At 36.0% G+C, this 9,299-nt stretch overlaps 1 non-coding gene across 1 annotated transcript; it reads left to right on the top strand.

Moving 5' to 3' along the window:
- Nucleotides 1-268: 268 nt before the first annotated feature.
- On the top strand, nt 269-375 carry LOC141634906 (small nucleolar RNA R71). Its single transcript, XR_012539622.1, has one exon. It is a non-coding gene; the product is annotated as a small nucleolar RNA R71 (small nucleolar RNA).
- The last annotated feature ends 8,924 nt before the right edge of the window (nt 376-9,299 follow it).

Below are 9,299 nucleotides of genomic sequence, written 5' to 3'. Positions count from 1 at the left end.
AGCTTTTTCAAACTTCAAATTGATGATATCAATGTGAGCACTAAGTTGAGCACCCAATTGAGTAATATAGTCCACTTCATGCTTTCCTCCTCTAGTAGCCTTGCAAGGTCTACTATATTGTGAATTATGGACCGCCATTTCCTCAATCTTGTTCCAAGTTTGATTATCGTCAACTTCGGTGAACATACCATTTGATCCCATGTTGAGAATGTTTCTTGAGTCTTCATAAAGACCATTCCAAAATTGTTGTACCAAGAACCACTCGCTAAGTCCATGATGAAGACATGAGCGACAAATTCCCTTGAATCGCTCCCAAGCTCCATACAAAGATTCTTCATCTCTTTGCTTAAAGCCTGTAATTTGAGCTCTTAGCATGTTAGTCTTTTTCGGTGGGTAGAACTTTTTGTAGAAAGTTAGAGCCAATTTCTTCCAAGAGTCAATTCCGAGAGTAGCCTTATCAAGGCCTTTCAACCATTTTTTTGTGGTGCCAATTAGATAAAAAGGAAATAACACCCATCGAATTTGGTCTTGAGTTACACCGGTTTGAGAAATTGCATCACAATAGTCACAAAAAGTCTCCATGTGAGAGTGAGGGTCTTCACTAGGCATCCCCCCAAATTGGCTTCTTTCGACTAATTGGATAAATGCGGATTTGGCAATGAAATTTCCGGTGAAGTGTTGTGGTGTGGGAGTACCATTGGGTAGGTTCTCCTCGGTTGGTACGGAATGTGATGAAAATTTAGGCATTGTGGGTTGATTTTGTGTTGGATTTTGTGTTGGGTTCTCCTCACCTTCTCTTGCAAAAGGGTTGACGAACTCAATAGCGTTTGTTTGAATATCTACAACCTCACCAATACCTCTCAAAGTACCTCTAGCAAGTCTTCTATTGTTTGTCAAAGTCCTTTCAATTTCGTGATCAAAGGGTAACAAGTTACCTTGTGATCTTCTAGACATGTAAAATATCAAACAACTTGAAAATAATTAGAACAAACCTTGAGGAGTTTTACTTCCCCAAGGCAAAGAAAGACACAACTAATAACAATCTAAGAAAATCTAAATCAAGTTAACGCCGTCCTCGGTAACGGCGCCATTTTTGGTCGAGCCCTCTTGAGAGGTTTAGTTTTCTGTACTTGTCGTTAGGAGCACCTAGACCAAAACAATATTTATAACTCCACAAACAACTCTACTATTAGTAAAGAGCCAAGTAAAGGTCGGATCCCAAGGGACGGGTATTGAAGTGAGATTTTCAATTGCAAGTAGCGGTGTCTAGGGGTGTCATAATTTAGGGTTGGAATAGAAGATCACTAAACTAAATAGCAATGAAAGTAAACAAGCAAGATGATTAAAAAGATATGTAAACAATTGATAAAAGGCACTAGGGTGTCATGGGGTCATAGGGGATTCATGGAAATTGATCATACAAACATATTCTCAAATTATAAGCAAGCAATTATTGTTGTGATGGATCGAGTTGGTTTATATCTTACAATCCTAGGAAAGTTTGGGTCCCGGAGCCGAATCGATTAGATTGTACAACACCTACAAGTCGACTTAATCTTCCCTACTCAACTATATGCATGGTCTAATGAGACTCGAGTTGGTTTATGTCTTACAAGTCTCATTGAAAAGGTAAGTGATGGGTAAAAAATGCAAGGATTCATAGGCTCGCATTTCGTCAAACATAACATGTGCATAAGTTGAGATCACAACAAGCAAGCAAATAAACTATGAAAACATATTAATTTAAGCATGAATCATCCCCCATGTTGGTTTCCCCTAATTACCCATTAACCCTAGTTAAGGAAACTACTCACTCATTATCATGTTGAACATGCTAGCAAGGTTGTCAATCATACCAACAAAGTAAAACATGATGAATAAATGAAGATGATTAACAATAATTAAAAAGGGATTAAGAGAATTATACCTACTAATGATTACAATAATAAAGCAAAGAATAATAGAAGTACTTGATGATTGATTGGAAGGTTGTCAATCTCCCAATAATAACTCAAATAATCTTCAATTACCCAAAATGAAAGATGAACAAAAGAGAGATTAAGGAAATGAGATTTGTATTAAGACTTGATTAAAAGTTGATTACAAGATTAAAGAGAGATTAGAATGATATAAACTACACTAAAGATTGATAAGAAGAACATGATTATCTAATTAGACTAATGGGGTATTTATAGTGGGGATTAGGTACACAAATTAGGGTTTACTAAGGGCTTAAATGACAATTAAGTCCTTGAGCAATCGCTCCTCTCAGAAAAATATACGAGTCTCCTTTTTGCTAGTGTTTCCGAGGTATGCGCATCCTTCATAGAACAAGAAAAAAACAGAATAGCTGTAACACAATCCGAGCGTCCAGGGCACGGGACGAGCGGATTGTCTGGCTTTTGGACGAGCGGATTCAATGGCTGGACGGGCGGATTGTGGGTCTTTTGGACGAGCGTCCCTCTGAAGAAGACGCTCGGATTCCTTGTCTTGGACGGGCTTCCATGGGGCAATCCGCTCAGATTCTAAGTCAGCTTCTTCCCTTCTTCTTTTCTTCCTTCTTCTTCATATAATCCTTGGGGATTTCATCGGAGATTCAAGGATATTTTCTCATCGTTGCCCAACTACTACAATATGTACAAAGGCCTTCTAGTCTTGTCTTCTCTTTGATACTTGGTCATTGAATTCAATCAATTTAGCTCCATTTTGCCATGAAAATGCAAGGTTTGCACTCCTTTCCCACCAAGGGATCAAAACCTCAAAGAATATGCAAAACAAAGGACTAAAGACGATAAATGACCTAAATATGCACTAAAAAGCATGGGAACAAGGCTAATTCGGGGACTAAATACGCTCAAATAATGGTCACATTAATTAGTTTACATATTGGTAGTTGAAATTGTGGTTTGTGCTGTAGTTGCGGCAGTTAAGTTGTGTGTTTCAAGGGAATACAAAGCTTGTTTCTTTTATTCGTTTCGTGTCGGTTTTAGGCAGACTTGATGGTCGGTTGATGTTCTGTCGTAGGGTAGTTGTGCAGGGCGTCCTTGAGGTGTTTCATAGAGTGGTCGGAAGTTAAGATTAGGGTTGGTTGTAGCTGTCTAGAACACTCTGTTTTAGAGCAGTTTCGGCAAATGTTCGCCAACACCATGCGTTTAGCATGAGTCTAATTAGTCTAGCGAATTGATGTAAAAAGTTAGTATGTTGACGGGTTACTTAACGGTAGTTATTTCAGGTTAGCTCAATGTCGTCGCAGCGACACTGTTTAAGTCGTATTACATGTGTAGAGGCGTGTGCAGCGAATTACCTGGTCGTGGGTGTTGTATTGCTGCGCATTGGTGACGTTTGAGTCGTGGATATGTCGGGTAGTATGGATACGCTGGTGGTGTACCAGCCGTGGCTTGTGAATTTGTGCGTCGAAGTCGGTAGTGTGTTAGAATAACAGGGGGGTGTTCGTGAGATCAGAGTGTGTTGCATGGTTTATATGGAATTTTAGTGGTGATGTTGTAGTAATAATATCAAGGGCTATGATTGCGTAAGTGGTTTTATATGGTTGAATGTATGTAGTGGAAGAAAGGCTTACATGTAAAATAAGGGATTTAGATAAATAAATGATAATTTGGTAGTTTCACATGACTATAAGTTAGTTGGTGTGTATTGTATTTTAGTTGAGTCATGAAAAAGGATCATTGGTTAGTAAAATTTAACCCTGGGTGGGACGATATTTAGAATATGAATATTGTTAATATTATTATTAGTTGTAAAATAGAATCGTCTTAATTGTATTTGGTATATATATTAAATGTAGGTTCAGATTCGGTTAAGGACCTTTGTTACTTGTACTTTGCTTGCTGGATTTGCAACCGTCTCAGGTAGGAATTTCCTACTCAACTCGGGTTTTATTGTTAAGTGAATGAATATTTAATTGTGACGGTTGATGAGATTAATGTTAATATTGTGATTTATTATTGGAGACGGAGTATATGTGAAGTTGTTGACGGAGCTGTATGAAGGGATTTTTATTGAGTTTTTGGTGTTGGTTATATTGGGTATGGAGAGTTGATTATTCAGTTGAGCATAACACGGAGGGTGTTACTGCTTGTTGTGCATAGTAAGTAATTACTACTGCGAGGTGTGCATAGTACGTAGGGTACTGCTGCCAGTTGAGCATGGTATGAGAGTACCACTGCCAGTTGAGTTGAGCATAGCACGATGTTCACGGGGTTGTGCTACTGCTAGTGATGTAAGTGAGTTGTACGGATGAAGTGATGAGAACTTGATGAATATCTATTTTGGTTGAATTATTATTGTTGTTTAGTTTATTCCTACTCAACCTCGTGGTTGACCGTGTATTCGTGAACACCTGTGACTAACCATAATGGGGAGCAGATTTGACAGGTACTAAAGATTAGCTGACTTGGGAGCTAACAAGAATGCATGAGGACTTGGCCAGTCTACCTAGAAGTCTAGACCAAATAGATTGTTTAATCACTTATTTATTTCCGATGCGAGTTGTACTTTAATTTATATTAAGATTTATTTTGGTTAAGTTGTAATAAACATGTAATCGCTAAATTTTTATTTAAAATACTTTTGTTTGTTGTACTTTATTATTCACTACCTCGGGAAACCGAGATGGTAACGCTCTCATTTACTTGGGATGTCTAGCTAAAGGCTCCTGAATAAATGGGGGTGTTACATTTCTATTTTAGGAAGGCTATACTAGGAAATTTATTTATTGCTTTGCATTTGTCCTTTGTATGTTACATGCATTGCTAAATCGCCATAAACAATACATGCATATCATATCGAGTCCTCGACCGTGTCAATTATAATTATCGTTAGTTCGAAAATTTAGTTCACTTAAATTTGATAGATAATACATTGACTCGACCTCACACATTTTAAAGATTGAGACTTAGCCTTACCAAATAGTAGGGACCTATGAGTCTCAATTTCATAAGGGTACAATACGATTTTTCGGGGTACCTCCTATTGACGTTGGGTAAGTGGGGTAATAAATTGTTATTACACTTTGAAATTTGGTTGAACTCAATGGAAGTATTAGCGACTGTAGCCGCAATAGGTCCGGGCTAAAGATGAACTTAACGTAATTTCATCGACCGAGAGTTTTAAGTGTAGAATCGGTTAAAGAGTTTTGACCCACCAAGTCCAATTAATAAGGTTGTAGAGGGCCCGTTGGCTCACAATCGAGTTAGTATGGATTTGGATCCCAGAATCATTTATATAATTGGGTGGAGGTCATTATATAAATGCTAAAACATGCTAAAATATTTTAAATATAACGTTGAATGTTTAATTTTCCCACTATTTCGTTGTTTTATATTGTTCTTAATCATCGCTCCTACTCATATACGATATCAATTCGATTACAACACGAGTCTCCGCTAAATCGCTATTGCTAACAACAAATAGAATCTCTTTCTAAATCCTCAAATGAACCGTGTAAATAGGGCATGGACTAGTTCCATAGGAATCGTTATATTTCATAGAACTCCATAGGAGTTGTCCTATGTCATATAAGATTAGCATCTTAAATTCCTAACATGCCTATGTATGATTTCTTGTGAAGATATATGAATAGAAGTAATGATTAGTCAAAATATGTTTTGATAATATCTTCTATGCATCCACGGTTCAAAAGTCTTATTGCTCAAACTAAACACTTGTCATTAAGCACTTAAGTTATTAAGAACATGACAATGTTAAATTGGTAAATTGATTTGTTAGAAATTTTGATTAACCAAATACCACAATAGAGTTAACCCTTGTGAAGGATTAACTAGGAATTTATAGGACTATAAATCTTCATCAAACAGAAATTTTTGAGGTCAGTGGGAGCAATAAGAAGTACCTATCTTAATTGTTAAGGAGAACTAGGCTCGAAAGAGAAAGTGTTAGACACTAAAATAGATACAAACCCCAATAAGTAAAGATCAAGGAAGTTGGTCGTGTGACTCCAACGTATTCCTTCTTGAAAATCTATGACATTAAAATTGCATTCTTGCCAAATACCACATCATGAGTATTTGATACAAATTTGTGGATTTCATCATAATATTTGGCATTATCGTGTGGCGACTAGCAAGAATGTTGTAGTGTACTCATTTTAGTTTAGAAATGTACCTCAATAATTGTTATGATGTAAAATATGTCTAAATAAGAATATAATTCAAGGTTTTAAATAAAACGCAAAGGGTTTCTCTTTTATGAAGTTAAAACAAGCGTTGTACCTTAACATACCACGATTAGGTTTATGGTGAGACCATACAAATCATGGTAATAATATTCAAACTAGAAATAAAATGTCATATATACAAGACTTAAGTTGGTGACCCCAATCATTTCTCAATTCTCGATTGAAAATCACATTTAGAAACTAGTTTTGACTAGTCTCCCAAACCATTTGACTGGAAATCTTTTGGTGTGTGCGAATCTTGTATTCAAAGAAAGTTAATTCATGACTTTTTCTGGAAAAGGATTACGAATAGAACAAGATATTCACCTTATTTACACTTTGAAGTGGATGGTCGAATACAACTTCAATCGGAGAAGGTTATTACTTCTTCATCTCTTTTACCAACGAATTAAGTAGATAATTGATATCTACTTAATGAGGTAAGAAGAGAAATTCTTTGAATAAGTTCAATGAATGTTTAAAAGGTATCAAAACCTACAGATTATAAAACCAAAGTATTAGTACTTTGTTCAAATAGGGAACAATAAAGTGATGACTTTTATCTGCACCAAAAAGAGTGTGATATGGTATCGCAAGTTCACTTTCATTATGATATGATTGAATCTTTACATTACAGTTAGAGGTAGTTTCTGTTATAAAATTTGTCTGGCATTTAAATTTTCCACTAATATAAAACATGGTTAAAGCAATCATCTACTTTTCATATGAGATATGGTTAGGCATGGTACCTAAATTGTAGCTTGTTGCGATAGTAAACATGTGCTCTCTCTTCCTACATGATCACGAGAACAAAGGGTTTGTGTCTCGTGATGCTGTCTATTAAAGAAAAGAGGATTATTTCTAAATGACAGAGTGTGAGAAAATGTTCAAGAGCCACAAACTGAGAATAAGACGTAGGAAGATGTTCCTTCTTGATCAAAATCAGTAATTATTTCTTCGAAACCTAAAGTGGACATGAGTCATGTTATTTTTGAAGTAACAAACTTGTAACTTATTTAGATGCTTTATCTAGTTTCAACTCCGTAAAAGTCCGAACCTAACATAAACATTAAGATGTTTACATAACTTGGTTGATTGGTGGTAAGAGGTTTACACTAATTGCAATGCTTCGTTAAGTTCGGATTTAATAATAGTATTTGACTGTTGGATTTTAAAATCATCTTACATGAGTTTTGAAAATCGCAACTATCCTAAGGTAGGATGAAAACTTAAGAAGAAGTCTTAAGTAGAAATTAAGGAGTTGAATTGTATGTTTTGATCATGTGATAAACTTTTCTCGAATTGTCGAGTAGTTATGTTTATACATGGAGTTTAGTGGGAGTAATGTGGTGTTACTAGTCTTATATGTAAGGGACATATTGATCGTTGTGAATGATGGAAGACTTAGGAGAAGAATAATATATCTCAAGGTATCCAGACCTATAAAGATAATTCTAAGAGGATATTAGCGTTAAATAAATATTCTTATATTGATGAGTGTCTAGACAAGTTCAAAGGTGTTGAACATGTAGAAATTGAGTCCACATGCTTCCGCTGTGGGATTAATTCATTACGCTAAGATGTATCACCATTCTTAAACTTCGTATACTTGGAGTATGACGAGAAGTTATAAATCAAATCTTTGAGACAAGTCTCTATATAGCCACATAGTTCATTAGTTAGAACTCAGGAAGTACTAAAGATATGAAGCTAAGCATTTAGAAATGAGATGGATTTATGCGCAAGGAGTTAGACAAAAACCATATTCTAAACACATAAGGATGGTTAGAGAACCATTTTGGCTATATTATTTAAGGAGGATATCTTCTAGAAATGTCCTAGGCAGTTGAACAAAGAGAGCTACACAACGGAAACTGAGTACACTTGCAATAATGAGATATGCAAGAAAGAAGGGATGTTATTAGGATTCGATTTTGAGAATTAGAGGAACTATGATAGGTCGTTCTAATCATCGAAGGTACTATCCCTACTCACTGTGAGGACATGCAGTAGGAGTTATTCTAAGACAATAGAGCCTATGTCTAGATTGAATCTAGACATGTACTCAAAAGTTTTGTAATAAAGATTATACATAACAAAGGGAAGAAGTATATAGTAAGGTTAGGAAAGTGCAAAGTGTTGCTAAGACTTACTAACCAAAGCCTTCTCATAGGCTTCTCATGATAAGTCATGCCATATCAATGGAATTGAGATGATCAAAAACTATATACAAAATTAAAAATGAATTATATATTATGTAGTAATTGATATTGTATCAATTTTACATATATGTTAATGCATTGATCGTTTGAGTTTTATTATAAACTCTTTTATTACTTTGTTACATCCAAATAGGATTGCAGGGACAATATTGAACCTTATTAAAGTGAACTGGATTAACATAGTATTGGCCCCTAGTTGCTTATATGAGGTGACGTCTCCAAGTGACTAGAGTGTGATGTGATTGATGGCAAGTTAAAGTGGCATAGAGTCATACGAGATGACTAGTCGATCACATAGGCAGACTCTATGGGACACTCTGTCGGGCAGTGATCACTTATAGAGTTCTGGCAACATTTATATAGCCTGGTCGTGGAGAGAGCTACTATAGTATTCTTTTGAGTCGATTCTTTGAATAGAGATTGTTCGCCCTAGGTGGCACAGTTTCTGAGTGACTTTTATTTATGCTCTACGATTTTCGTAAGTGAGGTCAAATGGGCATCTTTTGGGTCATGATGAGTTGTGGCTGTTAGAAGGGAGAAGTGCGATAGGAATTGTCCACCCTTTGTCACGGTTATTTAAAATATCAAGGCCACTCGAGGAGTAGTGAACTGAAAATGTGTGGCCACGCTCGGAAGGTATCTACGGTAGATAATTCAGGTTAGACAGTTACTCTCCAGATCGAGGAAACTACTCAAGATATGATCAAATACAAGTACCACCTAAAAGACACCTTGCATTGAGTGGGAGATGATGTAATAGGACAAGAGAATTGGGGATGCACACTTATCTCGGACAAGTGGGAGATTATTAGAGTATGTGTCCTCAACAATAGTGCGATTACATATTAAATCTCGTAATAAGAATACAAAAGGGATGATTC

This window comes from Silene latifolia, chromosome Y (genome assembly GCF_048544455.1).
Source record: "Silene latifolia isolate original U9 population chromosome Y, ASM4854445v1, whole genome shotgun sequence".
Classification (NCBI taxonomy): domain Eukaryota; kingdom Viridiplantae; phylum Streptophyta; class Magnoliopsida; order Caryophyllales; family Caryophyllaceae; genus Silene; species Silene latifolia.
The sequence above is the reverse complement of the archived record's forward strand: the minus strand, read 5'-3'. Positions and strand labels throughout refer to the sequence as shown.